The sequence below is a fragment of the Fukomys damarensis genome, unplaced genomic scaffold, assembly GCF_012274545.1.
Source record: "Fukomys damarensis isolate Sample0158 unplaced genomic scaffold, DMR_v1.0_HiC HiC_scaffold_5, whole genome shotgun sequence".
In the NCBI taxonomy this organism is placed as follows: domain Eukaryota; kingdom Metazoa; phylum Chordata; class Mammalia; order Rodentia; family Bathyergidae; genus Fukomys; species Fukomys damarensis.
The window spans coordinates 70,448,952-70,473,816 of NW_022900917.1; the positions used below are offsets into that span (position 1 = coordinate 70,448,952).

General features: G+C 42.2%; 1 long non-coding RNA gene across 1 annotated transcript; it reads right to left on the reverse strand.

Moving 5' to 3' along the window:
- Positions 1 to 19,875: 19,875 nt before the first annotated feature.
- On the reverse strand, positions 19,876 to 24,851 carry LOC109117636. Its single transcript, XR_002024939.1, has 3 exons — positions 24,266 to 24,851; positions 20,085 to 20,260; positions 19,876 to 19,912 (listed from the first exon to the last, which is right to left on the reverse strand). It is a non-coding gene; the product is annotated as an uncharacterized LOC109117636 (long non-coding RNA).
- Between the last annotated feature and the right edge of the window lie 14 nt (positions 24,852 to 24,865).

Consider the following 24,865-nt stretch of genomic DNA (forward strand, 5'->3'; position numbering starts at 1 on the left):
ATTCTTTCCTTTTTGCTGTCTGTGTGCCCCACTGGACAAAGTACTTGATGTGCCTGCTTCATCTGCTTTGTGTTTCAGTGTGCCCAGTTCTTGATCTCCAAGAAGGAGAAAGGCATGATTCAGGACAGAGCAGACTCTGCTGCTGTGACAACAGATAAACCCACACATAAATCTGGTGCAGGCTTCATGCCTGTCATCCCAGCAACTTGGGAGGTAGAGGCAGGAAATCACAAGCCCAAGTCCTGCCTGAGCAACTTAATGAGAACCTGTCTTGAAACAGAGAGAGAGAGAGAGATACCTTGGGATATAGTTCAGTGCAAAGGCCCTGAATTCAATCCATGTTCTAGAACAAAAAGAAGAAATCTCCACATTTCCGTGTTTTAAGAAAGGAAAATGTTCACAAAAATTATTTCCATTGGAGCCTCCTTTCTTCATCTTATGTGTAGCCTTGCCATCTAAAGCATAGGACTTCTGGAATCATCAGAGAAGAGAGCAAAAGGAGGAGGAGGCCCTGATCGAGTCACCCACATACGTGTTCCTACCCAAGTCTAATGGCCACACTTGTTCTGATGGCCCCAGTGAAGACAGGGCAGCTGAGGCATGCAGGGGAGTGGTGGCTGTTTGGGACAAGTCTCTGAGCCCCAGGGCTCCTTTCCACCCTCCTTGCCACTTTGTGGGAGAGGACATGGCTCAGCTATTAGTGCGAGTTGATGCAGCCCCTTCCTGGCTTTTGTGGGGTTTTTTTGGCGGGGAGGATACCTGAGTGCAGAGAGTATACTCTACCTTGCCTTTCCATGCTTCAGGCTTTGCAAGAGAGGGACTCCTCACCAGCACTGGAGTGGAGCCTCTGTGACAGTTCTGCCGTGCAGAACTGATGGGGGGATTTCTCAGATTCTGGGGTTATGAAAGCAGTTCCTTCTGGGCCCTTTATCCCCCAGCTCTTCAAAATGCTTCTCCTAGTGCTTCTCCTCCAGCTGCCTTACTTCCATATCTTTGTCTCTGTTGGTTCAGAACTCAGGCAGGGAACAGAGTATTACTGATAGACCAGCAACCTGATACCCAAGTTGTCTAGTTCGAAGAGGGACTTGATAAACTCACAATGAATGAATGACCTGGGAAGAAACTGGAAAAAATATATATTCTGATTTCTCCTTAAAATAAGAGAAGTAAAACCCAGAACAATGGTTTGCCTAGTCAAAATCACCCCCACTCCTTTACCCCACTAAAACCCACTCAATGCCAGGCCAGCTATAACAGAACACTTTTATTATATAGTGTATTCCCTCCACAATTTTAGAGAGCTTTCCTTCAAGGAGAAGGAGGACTTTAAAAAAAAAAGGAATAAACTCCTCTGAATACAGTACATACTATTCTTTTCAAGGAGTAGGCAGTAAATTCTTTGCCCTTCCACACTCCTACTCCCAAACCATTGAATACTTTTGGGTGAATCATTCTCAATCTGAACCGATAATTCTTGAAGTAACCTTTCTTTCCAGACCATAAAAACACAGCAGCTTGTTAATCATACAACTATTTAACACAGTCCCTCCCTAGTCCTACAACTGCGCTCCCAACCCATAATGTATAATCTACCCACCCACATATATTGAAATGAGATTATTGTTCCCACAGAAAAGAACCCTGCAGTTGCACAAGTCCTAACTTTGTTCCAGAGGGCGATAAAAAGGAGAAGGAAAAGGCCTGCAAGTTGTTTGATAGGGTTCTCTGGAAGTCACAGAAAGGATGAAAGATTACCCTCCCAGGTACATGGTGTGAAGGAGCATGCAGGCACACAGCCAGGGGGCTCCCGCAGGACCCCCAAGCACGCTCCCTGGCCCTTTGATCTGGAAGCTGCCCCGGCAGGCTGATAACTACAGGTGTGCCAGAATGGATGCATTTACCCCATCAGAAAACACTGCTGCTGATGGCAAGCAAGAACCAGGCTGAGCAGTGTCAGGCCACACAGAAGAAGAGAAGGCTGCAGGTGGTATAGACCTGCACTTGCTCTCTCACTTACCACTTCAGCTGTGAGAGCAAAAATGACAATGACCAACAAAGTGCCTTCTATGTGTGCAGGACTGTGGCAGCCCTACAGACAGAACTGTTCACAAGCCTGCCATCGCCTGTCTTTAGCTAGACCTTTTCTGCCTCAAAAGGGATGATAAACCTCCACTGCATAATTATTATGAAAAAAAGTAGAAAATCCAAGGGCCAGTCCTGTCTCGGAGTCAGCAGGCAGTCAGCAGGAGCACTGAATTCTTTTTCACTCATTGGGAGGGGCTCACCACAGGTACCTTAGAGAATCAGAGCTCTCGTGTGAGGGGCAAATACACCCCTGAAACCTTGAGTCCAACCTGGACAGAGTGGGGCATCAGAGTCAAGTTCGCAGTTCAGTTCCCTGGCCTTAAGGCAGACTAGAGGAGCTGGATTCAAAGCACACAGCACACCACAGGAGGGAGTAGGAGAGAGTTATAAGGAACCAGCCTCCGGGATGAGCACCCAGGGCTAGCAGCAAAGGCAGATTCACTCAGAAACTACTGCAGGCTTGGAAGAAAATAGACATGTTTTGGCTTTGCCCTGTTCCTGTCTGGAGAGGCAAGGTGAAACGGAGAAAATAAACCTGTCCTGTGAAAGTGAAGTTCCGGAAGGAAGTGTCCAGGCTGTTCTGTGAGAAAGCTTTCCTGATTCCTTCTGGGCCTGATCTTCTAACATTGCCTGAGAGTCTGTCGCCTCCCCAAACTGGGAAACTGTTGCTTTTGTGTTGGTTCTGAGTGCTTTGCCTGACATGGAGATCTTTATATATAAACAGGCACTTTTTTAAAAGATTAAAACAATGTATGTAAACTACTTTCTGCCATTTTTTTCATGTAAAGTTTAGTTATGGCCTTGCCTGTTTAATAGCTGCAAATATTTCATCATATAAGTATATCTTATTAACTTAACTTTTAATTTCTTCAGACATTCTACCACAGACAGATGATCATAACCCATCCTGCTCGTTTGCTGTCTCAAAGACATTGTCCATCATTTTATCTGTATCTCGGACTGCTGCCCCAATGTACAGTCCTGGGAGTGGTCACTGCGGCATCCTGTGTTCCTTGAGGCAGCAAGGCAGAGAGGTGAAGCACAAAAACTACATTGAGACCGCATGGACCGGCCGGCTGTGTGACCTTGCAGAGGGTACTCAGCCCCTCTGAGCCCAAGCTTTCCTACTCCAAACTGTAGCCAATGCTAACCAATATACAGAGGTGTCACGAAAGTAGGTACAGTATGCAGCACACTAGAGCAGAGCCCAGCATGTGCTGAGAGTGGTATGGGTGTGTGAGGTTGTTGTATTATATTCTTAGTAGTATTATTTGTGTTTACGCAGCCATGTCTGACAAGACTGGGCAGCCCCTGAGGACAGTGACCTTGTCTCACATGGTCATATGCTCCAGATTCTCACAACCTGACTTTGTTTATATTTCCTAAATCAATAAGAATTGGAGATATAGGAGTCAGATGTTGGCCTGGTTGTATCTAATAGCCCAGTGCAAATGGGACACTAACTTGGATTGAGCTTTTATCCCCAAATATATGTTGAAATTGAGGAGTCCTTTGTACCTTAGTTGGGAATAATACTGGATATTTTTGAGAAATGAGATCGATAAGAAGAAGGAACAGGTCCCATTAGATCCAGATGCCCGAGAAAAAGAGCAGAGCAGACAGACACTGTGAGGAACTCCAAAGGCATGAAATGAGGGGTGCTCAGGAGGAGGCAGCATCACTGAGCTCCAGTTTTGCCCCAGGTTGGCTCTGCATGTGCAAAACTGTATTTGTCAGGTTCTTGTGCCCTTTATTGTGGCTCATTACTCCCGTCCTGTCCACAGAATAAACCTGTAATGAGGATGCAACAAAGGAAGGGAGCTGCTGAGTACTGGGAGCCTACTGCATAAAAAGTATGTAAGGATCTTACTGGAACCTCACAGAAACTCGGGGCATTCTGCTTTGCTATCTCTTCTGCTTATCTTGGATGCCTTTGTTCCTCAAGGTGAGAAAACAGGGACATGGGGATGTGATGTCACATAGCCAGGACACACAGAGTTGGGACTGCCTCTCAGTCCCAACCCTCCCTTGTTTAAGCCAAGAGAACCCAAGTGGGGCTCACTCCCAAGAAGCAAAATGCCAATGCTTAGCATCCTAGCACCAAGCAGAAAAGAAGAGAGTTTGTCAGGACTGCTCCAGGAATAAAACTGTCAAGAAGCAAGCACAGTCACTAGCCTTTTTTTCTGCTATGGTGCCATAGTTAGAGGTGAGAAGGTGCATGGGGGCTGACACAGGAAAGTCAGCTCTCCTTGTGTACCAGTGGCAACTTACCTGTTTCAAGAAAGAGATCCTGCCAAATGCTCCACAGGTGGAGGGAATCCAGGTCAGCTGAGCTTCAGACAGCATCCAAGCTTTTGCATGTAGACTCTTTCAGCTTCCATCTTGGCTGTAAAAAGAGGGAAAAGAAGCGAAAGTGAAGAAATTAGTTTTTAGATGTTTTTGCCTTTTATTGTATCCAACTCCGATGTGAGTTGAGTCAGAAAAGTCAGCAATGATTCAGTGTGGTCACTTGAGGGTACATATTTTCTTAGAAAAATTCAAATATATTTGGAATACATGTTTCCCTAAAGTGTCTGAGTCATCACATGTTAAGGCAGGACATTTTGTTTATTCAGTTTTGCTTCCAACTATTTCAGAACACAGATCTGCTATTGCCTCATGTGTGATCATCTCTTCGTGGAGAAATAAAATACTAACTTGAAGGTATGTCCTTTATACAGGTGAGGAAAATGAAAAAGTAGTCCAGAAAAAAAGAAAGAGAGAGAGAGAGAGAGAGAGAGAGAGAGAGAGAGAGAGAGAGAGAGAGAGAGAAAAAAGAAAGAAAGAAAGAAAGAAAGAAAGAAAGAAAGAAAGAAAGAAAGAAAGAAAGAAAGAAAGAAAGAAAAAAAAAGATAGAAAGAAAGAAAGAAAGAAAGAAAGAAAGAAAGAAAGAAAGAAAGAAAGAAAGAAAGAAAGAAAGAAAGAAAGAAAGAACCCCTCTCCCCAAGGAGGAGAAGAATTACTGACCTAGGAATCCACTCTGGCATATCCCCAGGCAACAGCCCTCTGTGTTCTCCTTTTGCTCATCCACAGAAAACAAGATGCTTTTCCTCTCAGGGAACACAGATTTCAATGAGTGCCCCGCATGAGCAAGGCTGATGCTGCCTTGCACTGCTGAGTAGCGAGTCAGGCTGGGATCTGTCTGCCAGGCAGCGCTGATCTGGGTGCGCACTGGTGGGGGATGTGCTCTGCTGATGTCTGGAGAACCCTGAGGAATTGGTTTCTTCCGCAGCCACTGCACAAGTGGCTGACTCCAGTGCGGAATCAAACCTCACCTTTGTACATGTTGCAAACCTCTATACTGACTTTTATCCCTTTTGTGAGACTAGACTTTGCATGCACTGAATATTTACTGAACGCCAAGCAATCAGAAAGCACTCTTAGTACTCTTGCTTATTTATCCCTGTCATCACTCTGAAGAGGGATTATTCTCCCCATTTTATCAACAAGGAAAATTGAGATAAAAACTTACCATAACCGGGGAAACAGATAACCAAAGGAGTCATCAACAGTAAGCAACCCTAGGAATTGGGAATCTTCGGGAAAAAGTTACAGTTATTTCGGAGGATGGAAGGTGGCCTACTGGAGGGGATGACTTCCAAGCTGGGTCTTGAAGATGTAAGATGAAAAAGAAAGCATCTCAGATGAAGGGAGAAGCATGAAGGAAAGAGTGAGCTTTGAGAGAAGACTCTTTGCAGTGCTTCTCCAGGGTGGCTCCTCTGGACACCACACCCTTTCTGAGAAGGTACCTGTACACATGTGCTGATACCTGCTCTGTGGTTCAGATGTCTGACATTACAGTGCTTGCACCACTGGTAGATGTTTGTGTTGCCAAACGATGGGCTAGCTCCTAGACCCCTCTTGTTGTCATGGCACTAGGTGTGGCTTCTGCTAACCTCCAGCAGGCTGGTAGACAGTTTCTTTTACGAGTGAAGCTTGGATAAATGGAACATTCAGGCTTTCCAGATGTGTTCATAATGAGTGGAAGATTTTATTTCCCTTGAGTGAAACCTTCTACAGCAAGTGGAAGATTTTCTTTTCTTTAAGGCTATTACTGGCTCTTCTCACTAAATGACAATGAGTTGCAAGTATCAACCTTCGGGGTATCATTCTTCTTTTTTAAAAATCTCATTTAAATAATTGCACATTGGCTTCTGGGTTAATGCAAATTATGGGATGTACTACCAGGACTTTGCTGAAAATGTATGAGCCATTCCTGATCACAGAGCTTTTTGTCTCAAGCTATTAACCCATTCTGAGCTATAGTAAAAGCAGCTGTGGACCTAGAACTTTCTAGAAAGTTTAACACCAAGTGAAATAAAAAGAAGATGGAATCAGAACACAGAAATATAGAAGCAGAAAGCTTTTAAGAGTAGTCTTCAAACTTGTTTGAAGTTTGTAGCATTCAAACTTGTTTTTAGCAATGGAAATCCATTTTCAGATAGCATTCTGAGGGGCTCTTAGGTGGACCTTAGTTCCTTGCACTTGAAGTGTTACTCCCTTGTCCTCTTAAATGTTCTTGAGGAAAGTCCTTATCCCAGGTGCCCCATGGGAGGGAGGCTAATTGCTCTAGTGTACGGCCCTGACTGGCTTAAACCATTCATCAAGTGGCGTTGCTTTGCCATCACGATTGGTTTAAAACAGGCAAGCGGTCTCTGCTCAACCAATGAAGCTGGCCGTCAGGAAGCCAGCTGGATGGGCTATTCAAAGCAGCTTTTCTGGGCACTCACCTGCCAGCAGCTATGGCTGGTACCATTGGCAGTTCTAGCCCGAGCCCCAGACCAGCATGATGAAGCATAGGACAACCCATGAAAGGTACCAAAAAGTAACCCTGCAATGTAAATAGAATTAGCCTATGCAGCTGGCTATACCTGAAAGCCTTTGTTTATGAGCTTCTTTATTATGTAAATAAATAGATCATTTTTTATGTTCAGCAGAATTTGAGAGCAATTGTCTGCTATTTGCAAATTAAAGCAGTTTTGAGAGTCCAAAACTCTGCGACATAAGACAAAACTGGACTCTTTTCTTGGAAGTAAGGATAGGAAACCTGATTACCCACAAAGTACTCTTTCAGCTTCCCCCAGATTCTTCAGATGTACTCTCCTGTCTTGCTCTATATTTTACAGGTGAGCAAATCATGATGCAAAGCAGAACACTCAAGCTATTAACAGTGAACACGAGGTAATTAAAGCAAGTTTGTTACATTTCAGCTTTTTCTCGGGATGAATAGTTACTACTTAAAATTTGAAAGACTTTATTCAGAGAAATCACAATTATACAAAATTCCAAATAATAGTGAGTGCTTCATCATTAATTGCAACACCGTCATCACCCTGTATATACGCATGCCCTGCTGTGTCCACGAAACAGTTACCCTTGTTCACAGCTTGCAAGATGGCCTCTAGATGGCTGTCCTTCAAAAGCGTGCTGGGATTTGTGACCTTCAATGTCCTTCTTATAAACTTGCCCTCTTTTATTTTACTCTTTATTTATATTTTGAGGTGCTTATATAAGAGAAACTATGCAATATCTAGGCTTATGTGTGTGTTGTATTTCACTTTACATTATGGTCTCAAGTTACTTCTATCTTCCCTAAAAAACTCTTCAGGGCAGAGTCATACTCCATTGTGTATAAATACCACATTTTCTTTATCTACCCATCTGCTGCATTTTTATGATATCATTCACCTTACCTCTTACTTCAGCAATTGCCCACAGCTTTATATTATGTTGCATTATCCTGTAGCCTTGACTTTCTCTCTGATAGACTTCACTGTCAGGAGATAGTCTCATGACAAAACAAGAGAAATTCCGATCAAAATTTAGTGGCTTAATACAAAGGAACGTGGTAGACCACTGTGCCACAGTAGACTGCCAAAACATCATGCACTCTAAAGGTCAGAAGACTTAGCCAAGTTCACATAACTAGTCAAATAGAAAGGAAGGTAGAACCTTTCTATGAATGCATAATTAATAAGTGAGTCATTTCCCCCTTACTTTGAGTAAAGCTGTCTTCACAGAGGGGCTTACTCCACAAACCACACTGCCTTCCTTCTCGTTCCAATGACTGAAAAGATCAGGCCGGTGGTTAGATAAACCGATTTTAAACCAAATATAAAAGAACATCATTTCCTTTTCTCTCTTATCTAGAGATGAATCATCTCGTGACCTCTTTTCAAAGTTGAAGAAGACTTTTAAAGAATGTATGTGATTAACAGCTTGGAATTCCACACCACATAGAAATTTTTTTTTACCCTTCCTGGCTGACAGAGTGGAAGCAATACAATAACAATTCGTCAATTCTGGTTAAAAGAAACTTACTTATGGTGACTCATATGAGCTTGCATTAATGGATCGATAAGTTTGGGTCCTCTGGAGTATGGGAAATATTTTTAATATTGATAGTTTTCCCCCTAATTTCCTAGGCCTCTTTCCTAGTCCTGTGCTTGGGTGTGATATGGCAGAGTAGAAAGACTATGGGTTTCAGAATCAGGGAAATGTGAATTCAGACTTTAGGCTCTCCACTTATCAATAACATCACCTGGGACAGGTAACTTCACCTCTGTGGCTGTTTTTCTCCATTTCACCTTCAGCATGGTCTCAGAGGTTAGAAAACAAAGAAATCATAACAATGTGTAGAATGTTTCTGTTAGAGCTAAGGAGACCTAGGTCTCCCAGGAGGTGCCCAAAACTGAGGATTTCTGTTATCGTTGTCCAAAAGATTGTGTGGTCACAGAAGCTGGATATGGATGAGTTCCTTCTCCACATCACAGAGAGAGAAAATGCGGTGCCACCGTGCTCAGTCTTGAAGGGAAATAAAGAGCACAGGAGATGGGATAGGAACAGAAAAAGGAGACCAAGAATAGAAAAAAGCTAGTATGTTGAGTGACACGAACTTTCACTTAAGACTTCCAAATGCTCAGGAAAGTGTTCTGAATTTATAAATGTCTAAGCTGAGTGCATTTTTTATGGAAACTTGCATAAAGGCTACCTTCCAGCAGCATTTTGACCTTGGACAAAGCAAATGCATCATAGAGGGTAACCATAAGAGAGAAGAAAGTCTCTAGGAGCTCATAAAACTCAAGGAAGGGCCACAGACTTTCACAGACCATGAGATGGAGATTTGAGGCACCATAAAAAAGTCTAGGGCTGTCTGGTGAGTTGTAGACATTCAATGAAGGTTCAGTTTGAAGGTGTTCTGTACAATTTCTCTTCTCATTTGAAAAACTGACTTCTCATGGGGAAAAAAAGTGAGAACCAAGATGTGTCATGTAAAGGTACAAGATCCCAATGATGAATGTAACTGTACTGCATACTTAAAAAGTACCAAGAAATTCAATGAAGAAAAACAAATAAAAATTGACTTCTCAGTTTGCCTAGAGACATAAGAAGCAGCTGATGATTTGAACTACAAATAGTGAGAGTGGCAGGTGGGAAAAGCTCCCAGCCCCAGGACACATCCCCACATTTTAAAAATTTTATTCCCCCTTGATAACTGTATGTATGAATCCTCTGCTCCCAATCACTCTCTGCCCTTTGGTCCAATTCTGTCTGCTGCAGGAGACTTAATTCACAGGAGCAGGTGGCTTTCCTGGCCTCCATTTGGGTAATGAATTGGAACTACTACCTAAAGCCAAGCCCAAGGATCCTTCCAGCTGCTTCACACTAGAAGCTGACAGAGACTTATAGGTGTAGGTGCACATGTGTGTGTTTATGTGTGCCTGCATGTGTGTGTGTGTGTGTGTGTGTGAGGTGGGGGGAAGGATGCTTAACTGTCTTTGTTGCAATCAACCTGCTCATAGCTGTTTCCTGTATGCTTAATAAATCAAGACAAAGGTTGCTCAGATCTTTTTATCTTTGTTATGATTAAAAATAAAAATCAAGCCTACAGATAGGCAAGCAGTTACCTCCACCAGCAATCCACTTTCTGTACAATGTCCAAGGAATTCTCCCTTTCTTCTTCCGAATTGTTGTAGGAAAGAACTGGAAAGAGACAACCAGGGGTCAACAATGCAAGTAGAGGCCCTGGGGCCCTCCTTGCCTCCAGGGAAGGTGAATGAATCGAGCTCTGGGGAGAAGGAACACCACCAGGAGAGATTCTGATAGTATCACAAGGCAGGAAATGTGGTCATTATCAACCCAGACCTGGGTGTGCAAACACAATGTATATGGTTATGTGCCTTCCTCCAGCCTGCCAACATTGTTCAGATGGAAGGGGAAGAGAGCACAAGGAGGAAATCCTCTTCCTTTTGGCAAGAGACAAGCAGAATTTCATGTGCTTGACCTGCATCTGCTGTCAAAAAACCAATAGTGTCACCTCTTCTATCGATGCTGGATGTCACAAAAAGTTCGAAAGAGAATGTCACCATCATTAACGGCACACATTCGCAGCCAATTATTACCCGTTGATCACTGGATGTCACTGTTCTCAGTGCAGGGTTCAGTGGTGAGCAGAGCCACTGTCCCGCCTTTCCTTGCCAAGGTTCTGTGGTCAGCTCATTACCATCCACTTGGATCATGGTCATCCCCATTGGCACTTCCCTTCTTATCTCTTAGGACAAGATTTTTTTTTTTTAATTTGAGTGTGTTTATGAAACAGCTAAGATTTTAAAATGTACAAATAAAATACTTTTTAAGAGAAAGGAGTGAAAAGCAATTATCTGGAGATTTTATTAAAATGTAAATTGCTAGGTATATTTAACGTGCGGTGCTGTAAATTAACAAATCTTGCAGAGGGTTCCAGGACTCGATGTTTTCAGAACAATACAGATGATTCTGATTCACATGTTTAAGGGCTCACATTTTATAAATGCTGTCTTTGGTTGCAGAATTTTAAATATTGTGTCACATTTGTTGTGTTTTGATGTCATAAGAGCCCAATAAAATACATAAATAGAATTGGGAGCATTAGCCCCAATTTGCTTATGAGGAAAGTGAATATATAAAATGTCCATTAACTCTAATTTACTGTAACTGACACCTAATTTGTTCACACTTCTGTGTTACAGTTGTTGAGAAGGATGAACTATTCGATGAATTTGTCTTGGAAGAAAAGAGGCATACAATTTTGCGGGTACTCTCAGTGCTGTAGCATCTTCAATTTAATAAACATCGGTGTCTACACATATGTAAGTGCATTGTCTCATCCACGTCCTGAGGGCGATAAATTCATTTATTCACTCAGACCTTTTATGTGCCTGACACTGCTCTTTTTGCACCTAAAATAGGTGTTTATAGGGTATTTCTTTAACAAACTGCCTTTGTGGAATAGACATTTTAGTGAGGAAAACAGACCTCGAAACAGTTCCGTACCATACTTGCTCCTATGCGAAGAATTTATCCAAAAGTTCATAGCATAGACCTGGTTTTGCAAGCAGACCTTACCTGTCCAGAGTCTGCCTGCTGCAGGTACCAACCAGGCAAAACACTTGGGTAAAGAAGCCAGAACTTATTAATTGATGGAGGGCACGATACTCAGGATGTGTGGTTGACAAGAAACATTGCAAGGGAAGACTCTGACAAGCCCGGTGGCATCACTATGGCTGCAATTGTGTTTGCTCCTCTCTTTCGACTACTTAATGGAGAACACTGTCCCTTATCATGGGTGGTTAGCTAAACCTGAATGTACCTCAGGGTAAGGATTGCATGCAAGGTGCTTTTGGACCAAAAAAGAGAACTGAGAGGAAGAAATTCATCAGGGAACACTTTGTACTGACTGTTTGGAGTCTATTTGATAACAAATGCTTACACAAGAGACTTACTTTCATCTAAATTTTTCTTCCGGAAGTAATACTTTGGGGCAGCATATTTACATGTCACCTGTGTCTAAATTATTGTGGCCCACTGTTTGCCAAAGTAATCACCTGTGAGCAGTCGAACTGACGTATCAATTCGTAACAGACTCCTTCATTTAATCTCATACAAAGTGCAGGGATGTAATCTTACTACTTCCATTTTAAATATTAGGCACTTGAGGCCTAAAAAGTTTAAATCATTTAATTGGTGCTATTATTAGGTATCAAGCAGTAGAGCATAGCTTTAAAATAATGTGTTTCCCACACCTATACTCTTTCTGCTTCCCCGTCCTGGTGTCACAAAATCTCAATAAATCCATCTCTCCTCAATTCTCAGTGGCCGTGGATCTCTTTCACAGTGGCCAAAACATTATTCCTTGTATTTTTGAGCCTGCTGTCCAGACTTTTGTCCATGAAGATCCAGTTTAGGTTTTCATTACTAAATAATTTTCTCAGAGTTGTTAACAGTCATATTTTAGGCTGCAGTGAATCTTATCTTCCCAGTACCTACTATAATGCAGTGGCTGCAAAAAACCACAAAATCTTTGCTATGTTGACAGAGACATTTTGGCTTTACACCTTTAAATACAGTGGGGAGAAAATAGATGCTTGACAATTATTTGGTCTTTTTTTCCCAAGATGAGACATCATTTAGATATTTGTTACTTTTTATTACTGTTTGTTTGTAGTACATAATACACACATCATCATGGGGAATCGGTACGTACAAATATGACCTCTTGATCCTTTGTATCTCCCCCTCCCCTCCAGTTCCTATCCTCTCCTCTTGCAGGGTTCCCTTCCCATTTCCACAAAGTCCAGAGAGAATGTGACAAGTAAAGGACAGTGGATACACCTCAAGGTTGTAAGGTTACATGAAATGAATTAGACTTGTGTCTCATGGTATCTTTTCTATGAGAAGCCCAAAATTTAAATAATCTACAGAGCGAAAGGAAAGACAGAGGATGGGTGACATGGAGGCGGACCTTGTGCATATGGAAAGGGGACCTGGGGTGGGGGAAAGAGGAGGGCCAACGGGAAGCAGGAAGAATTAAGCATGTGTGCACCAACTCTCCGCAGTGAATGTGCTCCTTAGGTATCACAAACAGGTACTAATGGCAAAATAAAATCATTAGCAATGAAAAAGAGAAACCGAATATAAATAATTTGTAACACAAATAAAAGAGACATAATAGGAAACAGGGAGATATGCTGTGGAGATAGCAAGTGATTGTGCTTGAAGACAGAATTTTCATAACAGATGTCACTTTTGCTTCACAACTAGAAAATTCAGTGAGAATTCTCTTTTTAATTTAAGAGGTTTGGATGCCAAAAGTTATTATTTACTCATTCTTTTTAATATAAGGTTTAGCGATCTCAGACGGAGGGTTTCATTTGTGAATATAGAGTGTGTGCCTCCAGCCTGGCTGAGCAGTGGGATTGTCTGAGGCTGAGCCCAGAAAGTAGGTCCGGAGGGAGGGTCTGGAGAGAGAGGAAAGCAGGAGGCAGAGCCAGCAAGTCAGGACTCTTGTTAACTTGAAAGGGGGTCCTGTAAACAGCCCTTTGCTCACTTTTGGAGAACAACCCTTTGCACATCTTCTCCCTTCTTAATTATTAAATAGAATGACTTTGCAGTTTGAGTCTAATAGAGTCAAGGTGCTCAGTATGCACGTGTATGTGTATCTAGATATGTGCTCCTTGCGGCCAACTCAGGTACTAAATGATTCCATGGGGAGTTTCATTAATTGATGGGCCTTCTTTAGTTTTTACATCTTACACTGGGTTGCAAATTCACCAAGTTTAGTTGTATATGTTTGAAAATAATAAAGTTATCTGAATTTGAGTGATTAGTAATATGGAAAATATGGGTATTTGGAAAAAAAATCGTACCATTAAAACCTCAGGAAAGAAGTGTATATGTGACACACAAGGGTATAGAGACATCTTGTGTACATACACTGAACTATGAGGCTCAAAAGTTGTTATGAAGTCATAGGTGTAAAAAATCACATACTCCAGATACAGCAGGTCCCTGTTCCACTGTTTTGAGCTAAATTTCCTTTGTACCTCTGAGCTGTAGTTCTCCTCTCTAAACATGGGGATCATTGTAACAGCTGCTACCTCAAGAGGGTGCCAGAATTAAATGAAATGGTGTGAAAATACCCAACACACAGGGGCACCCTATAAAGGTTTTTTGTTATAAATACTATAAATATAACCATTTGCTCTTCCCTTTGGAAGAATCATAAGAAATATAAAAATTATACCTGCTTTCAGGGATAATTTGGGGGGAAAACAAAGTGTTAAACAGGCTATAATATCACCAAAGATGGAGGATAGGCAAACACTCACTTATGTGCTTAATGTTTTGAATGCAGAAAGTAGAGGATGGGAATTTTCAGGCAGGCAGCAGAACCACTGAGCTAAATCCCTGGCCCTTTGAGGCTGGGAATTTTGAAATGTGCTAGTTAAACGCCCCCACCACCACCCCACAAGTTTTATCCTAATAGGCTAGAGGCAGCAAAAATTAGAGAAAATATCCCTCAATAGCCTGGAAAAGTCAGAAGACAAGTCTCTGCAGAACTGGAAATATGCCTTGCCCCGAGCAGCCATGGTGGGCATTGCACAGGCTGGAGGAAGGGCCAGGCACACAGTAGAGGCCAAGCAGGGAGCTGAGACACACAGCCAGGTGCAAGGAGATAGCCACATGTGCCAGTGGGAGAGGGGTGGCCCCTCGGGCCATGCTGCAGAATCCACCCAGGTGCAAAGCTAAGCCCATGGATGCTATCATACAGAAGTGCAGCACACTCGAGGGCCTCACCTAGTGCACACACGGAGTGCCTGGGCTGCCCCATGACCTGGCCTCACCTGGGCAAGTGGACACTGAACTGGGAGCCCAGACACCTGGATTCAAGTCCCCCTTGCTCTTAGGAACGCTGCTAGCTCTGGGCAGGTGAATTTCTTTGGTTAGTGTGGTGATGGTGTGCGTTCTCTACTAAGGATAGTGTGTGATCCAAAAGAAATAAAATGGAGCAACGCAAGTTTGTGTTCAAAGGCACAGGCTACTTCAAGTCAAATATGAAACACACCCTTAGAGCAGAACACAATCTTGCTAAGTGTAACTATTCTTCAGGTCCTTATCTGGAAAGTAAGTCTGGCGATGAGCCTTTCTCAGAGCGCTGAAAGGATTCAGCAACACGAGTGACACATTGTGGAGTGTGCACAGCAAAGCCAGTGCACAGAAAACATCTAGTAAAGTATGAACAAAAACCATCAGTGAAAGTGTAGTTTGAGAATAGGAAATGTGGAAAACAGAACTTGACTTCAGAATCAGACAGGCTTATGCTTTGATTTAAAAGCCACCATTATGAATTCTGAAGGAAATTACTCAACTCTTTTAAATCTCATTTTTATAAATTTTCAATCTAGGCATATAATTTATTGTTCATAGTGTTCTTATGAGGATTTGAAATAACCCATGTCAAGCAAAAGGGCACATTCACATATTTTCAAGAATGACAATTGTAATTATGGGACAATAGACACTTGTAGAAAGTAACACTATTAGAATTTTATTAAGTTCTTTAATGAACAAGCAGTGATTTTTCACATGTTAGGATGGTGACGCTCTTGAATCACACAAATGAGAGGGCAGGATGGCTGGAAAAGTCAAGAGCCTTATTCCAAACAAGCACAAGGGCTTCTTCCTTTACAGACAGCCCCATCCCATCAGAGCAGACCAATGTACACAATTTGTCTGTCCCCTGTGGTTTACACTCACAGTGGCACCTTGCCCAGCCCTATCTCCTCTCTCTGGTCTCATATGTTGGTAAGACCAATGAGAAGAACAATAAAATGTCCTGGGAGAGAAATGGCACAGGTAGCCCAAGGACATGAGCTCTGTGTCCTGTGTGCTCTAACCTCAGCAGTGCTGCCACTGTCCTGCCCAGAAAGGCTGGAATGTGGATGAAAGCCAGCTGGACCCAGTCACTACAGGGACACCCTGGTCCTGCCAAACAGTGGTGCATCTGAAGTGAAGGGAATACATGTGCCTCTAGGTGCAGCTCCCAATGCATGTTTTTAATGGTTATCTTTTTCTAGAACGTTAAAATCTTTGAAAACTATCAAAGCCTAAAAGCAGGCTGCTGCAATTCTTAATATTTTTGGTTTAAATATTTGATTTATACCCCAAAATAAATTTAGTTACTTTCCTGATGTTGTGGATGGGCAAGCTCATCAGCGTATTAGAGCTCAGGGTCTGGCACCTTTCGTTTTCAGACCCAGGAATTTCCATGCTCAACAATAGCTCTTCACCAGAGGATCATTTTCCATGACATTTTTACATCCTGGTCACACTTTCTCTCTTGAAAATGTTATGTTCATCCAGAGACATCTGTGCTAATTTTGCCCTTTTAGACAGTGCATTAGCATATTACTGACCATGGTTGTGTATATTACTTTTGCCACCAGGACCTTCCTTCCTCTTGGGCCTGAGACCCCATACCCAGGCCAGTGACATTACCACACTTGTCCCAAAGCACGGAGAGCAGTGTGAATGAAGTTGGTCAGAGCCCTCTAACCATTACTAGCCAATGGGAGACAGAAGCGAGGAGACACATACCAACTAGCACTTCCTGAGCATTTATTAAGTGTTATTCCAAATAATTGACACCAATTTATTTAATCCTTCACACAAGTCTATTATTAAGTATATTGAACTTTTTTTCCTTTAATAAGCACAAAACCTATACAAGCCTTTCCTTTTGTAAGAAATTTAGGCCCAAAGTAGTTTAAAAAAAAATAGCCAAGAGTCAGACACCAGATTTGAATCCAGACATCTTGGCTCTAAAACACGAATGGAGCATTGCTGAGGACTCTTTAGGTTAAGACAGCTGTTTGTGGTTCTCAATTTAAAGACTCACTCGCTAAGAAGGAAAAACAAAAGTAAACACAATATTATGTCAAAGTAGAGCACTAGAGCCAACTGTTAAAAAATAAGGAAAATTAAAAATACTTTGAAAGCATTAGGTAATGTACCTCTAGGTCATTTCATGTCTTTTCCCAAAAACAGTGGTTTTCCTTCTCTGAGCCACATGCATCTGGTTCCTGTGGTGGAAACAGCAATTCCGTGGCCCGTGTTACAGAGCTCCAAGAGTCCCCATAAGGTGACAGCGAGTTAGGAACCAGTTATCTCATGCACAGTGAGCATCTGTGTCTACCTCATGCTCCATCTTAGCCATTCACTGAGCAAATATTTGTTACAAACCTACTGTGAGCCAGTTTTAACTTTAAGGAAAATATCAAATATCTTTGAAGCACAGGTCTTAAAGTCTATTTTATTCTGAAAGGCTCTGAAGAGATCCCTGAGGAGGAATCAGTTCTAATACATGAAGCAATATCATTGAATATAAAACTATATGTAACTCACATCTGCATGGTACACAAAAAGGTTACAAAGTCCTTTCATGTGCATTATTTTTTGTTTGCTATTCATCCTCTAGGATGTCTCAAGAGATAAGTAAAATTAAAATAACACTAATTTAAAATACTCTCGTTAAAGAAACCTAAAATTATAAGCATTAGCAATACATAAACTCTAATTGTTGCCCTACCGAGGAAGGAATTTGAAAAACTAGGTCATACATAATGCTTTCCCTGATTAAGGAAGGAAGATAAAGTGCTTAAGTTCTGCCAGTAACCACATGGGCAAGACCAGATTGGGTCATTTAACTCTGTGCTACAGTTTTCTCATCAGTGAAGTGAGTACTCAATCACAGGCCAGGCTGTATCACTGAGTGACTGTGGGAACTGATGATTTGCCCCTCAAGTGCAGAGATTGTGGGTTTATGCGTTCCTGTAGCCCTGGGGCCTAGGACAGACCATGGTGTTGGGGTACAGTCAAAAGATGTGATGGATGGTTATGGATTAGTGGGTGGGAGGACGGATTGATGCATCAACAGGTGAACAAATAAAATGCTAACAGCTGGCTTCCTGTGTCCTTGGTCCTTTGTGGAAATCTGTGCTGCCCACTTAAACCTCTGGAGGGGACCAGCCCACCTGTGAATTTGCTCAGAGCTCCACAGTTGCCATGGTCTCTGCCCAGTGTGCTCCTCTTCCAACTCTCTACCTTTCTAGTTCTGCTTGCCATTTGGATCTCAATTCAAGTTTATGTCCTTCCAATGGGTCTTCCCAGACTGCCCCTTAAGATTGCCTACTCAGTTCTGTTTTATCTGTTGCCTAGTTTTCTTATCTCCAGAGCTCTTGCCATTCTTTGAATGATTTTGTTACATTTTGCAAATCTATTTATATGTTATTGATTGTCCCCATTGAATGTAAGGTCTACTAAAGTAGGGAAACAGTTACTCTCATTCATTACTGAATGTTAAGTCCACAGCACAGCATTGGTACTAGTATTGGCACCATATAATAAGTTATAGAAGTAAAGAATGAACTAGTTTAAGTACCAATCTGGCCTGTCGGTCTTGCTTTATATATTTGCTAGCTACTAGAGCATCTGGCTTTATGGTCTTGGTTCTAGTGTCTCAATGTGTCCTGCTTCTTCATTTCATACACCTTTGATCTTTCTTAACATTGCTATCCAATGTGATTCTATTACCCACTTACTGCCAGAATGCCAAAAATAAGAACATTTTCTTTATCTTCCTCCCCAAGACATTCTCATTGATCAACCTCGTTCCTAGACTGTCTGGGAAGAGAAGTAGAAATGGATAGGTGCATAGACAGATGGATGGAAGCACAAATGGGTAAATGAATGATAAATCTGAAAATGCTGTCAAGATGTATGGCACCTTTCATCAGTTGGGTAATTCTGAATGTTTTTCTGTTTTCTCCATGAAACCTTCTTTGACAGAAGAGAATTGACATTATGCCAGGACAGGACTCCAACACCATTGCTGCAAAGCCTGGGCATAGTGGGGTCTTCAACTGCTATCCCAGTTGTCTATGGTGTGAGTCCAAGCCGCTTCCTACCTTAACCATGGGATGACTGATGGGTTCAGAGAAAGGATTCAAAGCTGCATCTGAAAATCAAAACAAAACTCAGTTGGAGATTGGATAAAGAAAATGTGGTTTTTCTATAAAATGGAATACTACTCAGCCATAAAGAATGAGAAATTACACTCATTCATAGGAAAATGGATACATATTGAGGATATACTTCTAAGTGAAATAAAAAAGTCACACATGTGTAAATACTGAATAGTTTCTCTGCTGTGAATAAGATCCTAATGAGATAACTGACATTGTGAAATGGGAAGAAAAGGGCTAAAGGTGTAGGGAAAATGGGAAGAGTAGGGAAAGGTAATAAGGGAAAAATATATGAGAAAATGAAAAAATGGAAATAAAGTGTTTGTAAATGGGGAGGGGAGGAGGGGGTGAAGGGAGGGCGAGGACAAGGGGAAAAAAATGAGGACCAAGACCACCTGTCATGTAAAGGTACAAGATCCCAATAATAAATGTAACTGTACTGTATACCTAAAATGTACCAATAAACTCAATAGAAGAAAAAAAAAGAAAATCAAAATAAAACTTTCTGTTGGGAGAAGATAAAATCTAAATGCTCGGGGGCAAGAGTTTTTGTTGCAGTTGCTTTACCAGCCATCCAAAAAAATGGTGTCCTAGAATGACAGTGTGTTTATGTTACTCAGGTGCCTCCAAGCTAGGCAGGGCACAGTGCTTTCCAAGTGATTGTGGCTGTATTATACATTCAGCTTAGCATTATGAATAACCCACTACATGCCTATCAACTTCCCATTGTAAAGGAAAAGATGGAAGCCGGAGAGGAGGAGGAGGAGGAGAGTTAAGGAGAAAAAGATGAAAAACAAAGGGGAATGGGAGGAGGAAGGAGAGGAGGAGCACTAGAACTGCTCCTTAGAAATAATATTGTACAATTCTTACCAATCTTTCAAACCCTTTATTTAAATATTACCTTGAAGCTCTCCAGTTTTTCAGTTCCCACCACTGAAAGCACAGTACTGTCAAAGCAAACCACCGGAAGCACAAAAGTCAAATTTTTAGCATAAGGACTGAGTGTAAGCAAAGTTATATTCTGACCATTCCCCAAACGTTATTGTAGAAATAAGATACTGAAGTCTAACATATAAACACATACATATACTATATATGTACATACAAACATGTGCTTACCCTGATGAAAAATAAATGTCTCCCATTTCTCCCCAGTTTAGCATCAACTATTGTCAAAATCCTCTTTTCTTCACTAATCTCAGCTCTGCTCCTTCATCCCTGTTCCTATGTCCAGTCCTTTTATTAATGGAGATGGCATATTTTAAGCAAAGCTTTGGGTCAGATGCTGGATTTACCTAGATGGAGAATAGAGACAATGAACTATTTCCCTAGATCCTAAAATCTAGTGAGCAGGCAGACATTCAACAAGGAAGAAAGGTTTTGCTTAGCATAACTTTTGCTTTTATTTGGGTGTGAATTATTTACAAATTTTGTCCACAGCAGCTCTGGGTATTGTGAATATGGCAGCCCTGGTAATCAGACAAGATGGGAATAATTTAATTTTCTGGATCACTCCAAGAGGCTACTGGTCTCCAAGGCATAAGTCATGGCCTACTGTTCCTGATATTCCCAGGGCCTAGGACACCACCTGGCTGTTAAGAGCTCATAAGTGAGTGATTACCGGTGCTGACTTAAATGAAGGTAGCAATGCTAGTGCGTAGCCCTGACTGTGATTTTGGTGGGAGTGTACTGAGTCCTGAATTGGACAGACATGGTGCTACATTTTCCAGAAGTTGTGTCATGGTGATACTGAGGGGACATTCGGTGGTAAGCTCATTTTTTACTCTGTGCGGTAGTTTACAGAAACACCTTTTAGGCAGTCCTTTGGATCTGATGAACAGGGGAGTGAAGACTAGTAGGGGAAAGATCGTTGGCCTCTGGAGTTCTAGCTGAGTCTCTAAATGTCTCTTGGCTCCAAACCTTCAGTTTTGGAAGGAATTGGGCAATGCACATGAAAGAAGAGAGATAAACAGTCACACCCAGAGTGACTTCCCACTCCTCATTGTCTTGTTCAAAGAAAAGAAATTCTTTGGATGATCCCTTCCAAAGAAAACATCCTGCGCACCACTGTGTGAGCCACCCACTTGTGGATCTCCAGTACCCTGCAGGCTGACTCCCTGCCATTCCTGCATTCCTGTTGACCATGAATTGCTTGAAGAGCATTCCATTCAGTCTCATTCCCGGGGCTGGAGAAAGGGAGTTTGGGCTGCCCACATAGGTTACTTTCTAGAAAAGAAGCTCTGAGGACACCTTTCTATGTGCTGAGAACTGGATCTCAATGTTCCAGTAGAAGATCGTTTCTGCCCCTAACGTGCATAGACAGAGGGAGTTAAAATTCACTGAGTTTAGCTGAATGCTTATTGTACTTCAGTCTACAAAAACTAGGTATTTTTCAAAGCTTATTTACCCTGCACTGTATTTAAACCAACTCCCTCCTGCCTTGTTCTGTAAATAACTGTTCCCAAATCCAACTGCCTATCAAACAACAAACCAATGATTCAGTTAATAATTATAAACCCGAACAATCCACACACACCCACATACAAAGGAACGAGATATCACTTGCCTGAAATATTTGACAGTCATACAAGAAAGAAAATGGAGCTACTGCAACAACACAGTCGTGTTGGGAGCTGTTGGGGAAGGGGCAGGGGTGGAGAGGCTTTTTGTGTTTTGAATGAAACTTTGCCTGAGCGGTTCCAGTTGATTCTTTCCCACAGGAGCTCAAGCCCACATCTCAGAGAGGCATTAGATCCATTCACTTCCTTGTAACTCTGCTCCAAGAATTAATGAGTCATGGTTTAAGCACAAATTCTTAACATAGGTGCTGCCAGGGAGCAAAGGAAAACAAAACACCTCATTCTTTTATTCATCCTTTGAAAGGAAGCTCAGCTCGGGTGGAAACGTTTGAGTAACATTCCACTTAGACAACAGAAAAGCATCAGCTGAGGGGAGGAACTGAGCAGCCAAGGAAGGGGAGCTCTGGGTTTCTCTGCATGGGCCTTCCTAAGCCCTGCATGTGTGAAGTGACATAACAGACGCAGGGCCAGAGAGGAAGTGAAGGCCCTGGGGGATGCAGCGGAATGCAGGATGCAGCATCAGGGGAGGTGACTTCCTGCAGGGGATGTCAGGAAGAGGCTCCATGGGTTGCTGGTCACTGGGGGCTCCAGAGTCAGGAGGCCAGAGTGTGACCCTGCTTTGCTATTTGCTGGCTGTGTGGCCTTGGGCAGGTGGCTCTATGACTCTGTAGCTCAGTGTCATCACTGGCAAAATGGGGCTAATCATAGAACCTAACTTACAGATAATCTACCTAAAACTATGCCTGTTACAATCTGTTTGGTTAGTTCCGTGGAGTCTAATTCTGCTTTGTCGTTCAGGACTGGGCATTTTACTTCTCTTCGTTTCACTTTCTTCATCTTTCTCTGGAATGTACTTATGGTGGGCGATTTATAGGACTTTTCTAACAAAAATAGGAAAAGCCACTGCATCTTGAAAGAATCCTGTATTACCCAGACTCCAATTGCTTTAGAACCACACTAGGAAAAGGAAGATGTGGGTTGCTGCAGCTTTGTATGCAAATTCCTTGTGTGCTGGGAATCTTGGAGACCTGCATTTACCTGGGGTTTGTTATGATTTAAATCGGTTTTACAGTGGGTAATTGATCAGACAGGGCCCATGAAGCAGACAGACAGGGCTTAAATGACAGATGTCTCACCTGGGTCAGGGCAAGTTAGTTGTACCCTTCTGCCTTCAGGAGGTGTCAGAATTTCGCTCACCATCTTTTCAGAGAACTAGCTTTGCTCTCTTCTCTCCTTTCTAGGTAAAAATGCTGTTTTCTACATCAGGGATCTCACCTTCTTCATTTGTCATTTCACTCATGATTTACTTTGTGATTTTACTCGTAGATTCTTAATTAGAGTCACTCATTTATTTTGAGCAATGAAATAATAAAGGCATTTTTGGCAACACATTTCTCTGCAAGTAAAGGTTTATATCCAGTAGCTTTTGATAACAATCCATTTTCATTGATTTCTAGATAAGATTTGATTTGTATTTTTATTTCTTCTTTGCTCCAAGGAATATATTAACAAATATTCGATACATATGTTTTCTCCAATGGTTAAACTATTTTTTAAATCTGTGTGCTCTGTTTATCTACTTGTTGATATATAAAGATTCCTCCTTAATTCCTAGATTTACTGAGTTATGCTCAGAAAATGACAACTTTAGAAGTATCTGTTTGGAGGAATATTTTAAAGTTTTTTTCTTTTTTCTTTTGACCAAATATAGGTCAGGATTTTACAGCTGCCACTTACATGAAAGAGAATAACATCATCTATGTGTAGTCTCTTAATAGATCCTAAACTAAGCTTTTAAAAATTATTCAAATTAACTACTTTTCAAAATTTCAGGTCAGATTTTTCTATCAATTCTGTTAGAGGCAGCTTTGCCATTTTTCCTTGCATTTTTAGGTTTTGTTTGTTTGTTTGAGTAAAATGTTTAGGACATGTCTTCCTGAATTGTTCATTTTACTGTTAAATACACATTCTATGATTGGTTATTTTGGGGTTGTGAATTTTTGCTTCCCTGGTTGACTGACTCTCTACGCCTCAGTTTATCCTTCCACAAAATAAGGGTAAAAAAGCCTACACTGCATCGCTTTAAGAATACACGAAGGGAGCGAGGGGCCCACCACGCAGCCGACAGTAGCACTCTGCTCCTCGGCCTCCCTACCCCCAAGATTCTGTCTCTTAGTCCCGGGAAGAAAGTGTTAGAAGGGAAAAGGCCCCCTGGCTGCTGCCTGGCGCTCTTAGACCCGGTGTGCTGTGCACAGACACCTGGTCTCTGAGCTGAGAGATGTGTTGCTGAAAATGGCCGGGAGCACAACAGCACCGAACTGAGGAGAGCGCATCACCCTAGTCCGCGGTGCTGAGAGGGGACCTGTCCTAGGGCTCAGACCGGACGTGGGAGAGTCATTGCCCTGCGCTCGCAGGAGTGGATTAGTTGTCCACAGAGCTGGGTCCTGATGAGAGGGTGAGAGCAGCTCCTCCCTCTCTCACACATCCCTGGATCTCTGGCCCCTGCACCTTGGCCTTCCTATCTCCCACACTGTCAGAAACAGGTCTCTCCTTTAGCATCACTCTGTCTCAGGTAGTCTGCTGGGTGAGCACAACTGCACTAAGACAGGCACAGCTGTAGACAGAGGCATGTGAAACTAATGTTCTCCACTGGACCGAAAGGTGCCTTGTGAAACAATACAGTCGTTGTTCCCCGTGGTTTTGCTCTGATAAGGCAGGTACCTGGTGATGCACTGGTGGATTTCCTTGGATTTCCCCTCTACCACGAAGGAGATGATATCAGCATGAAATTCCAGGCACTGTGCCCATCTTTTGCAGCCCGTTCCTCTTTTCTACTCTTTGTAGGTTGCTTCAGATTTTAGCCCGATGGCTCCCTGGCTTGAAGCACCCCTCTTCCTCGAAGACCCCTCCCAAAGCTTTCCGGAAGCAATCCTCTTGCCAAGGGAAGTGTAATCATTGCTCTGGAAAACGACCTGAAACCACACACAAGGCTTATCCATATTGAAGAAATTATTTCAGGTGACTCAACAGACTGCCTTCCATGTTTCAAATTATACAAATTATTAACCCTCATTCATTAAACGTACACACAGCTCCTCATGCTCTCTGCCCCACTTCTCCCATGACTATTCTGTGCAATGTCTTCTTTCTTGGCTGTATGAGTTTAAATGCATTTGCAAAGTTAGGTCTTTTAAGAAAGAGAAATACAGCTTGGTAGCAGTAGGTACAATGTGTGATAAATGGTTCAGGCAGCATCTATCACCTTGAGTTTTCAAGAAAGCCCTGAGATAAGATATCATGGGCATTTTTCTGAAGGCAAAA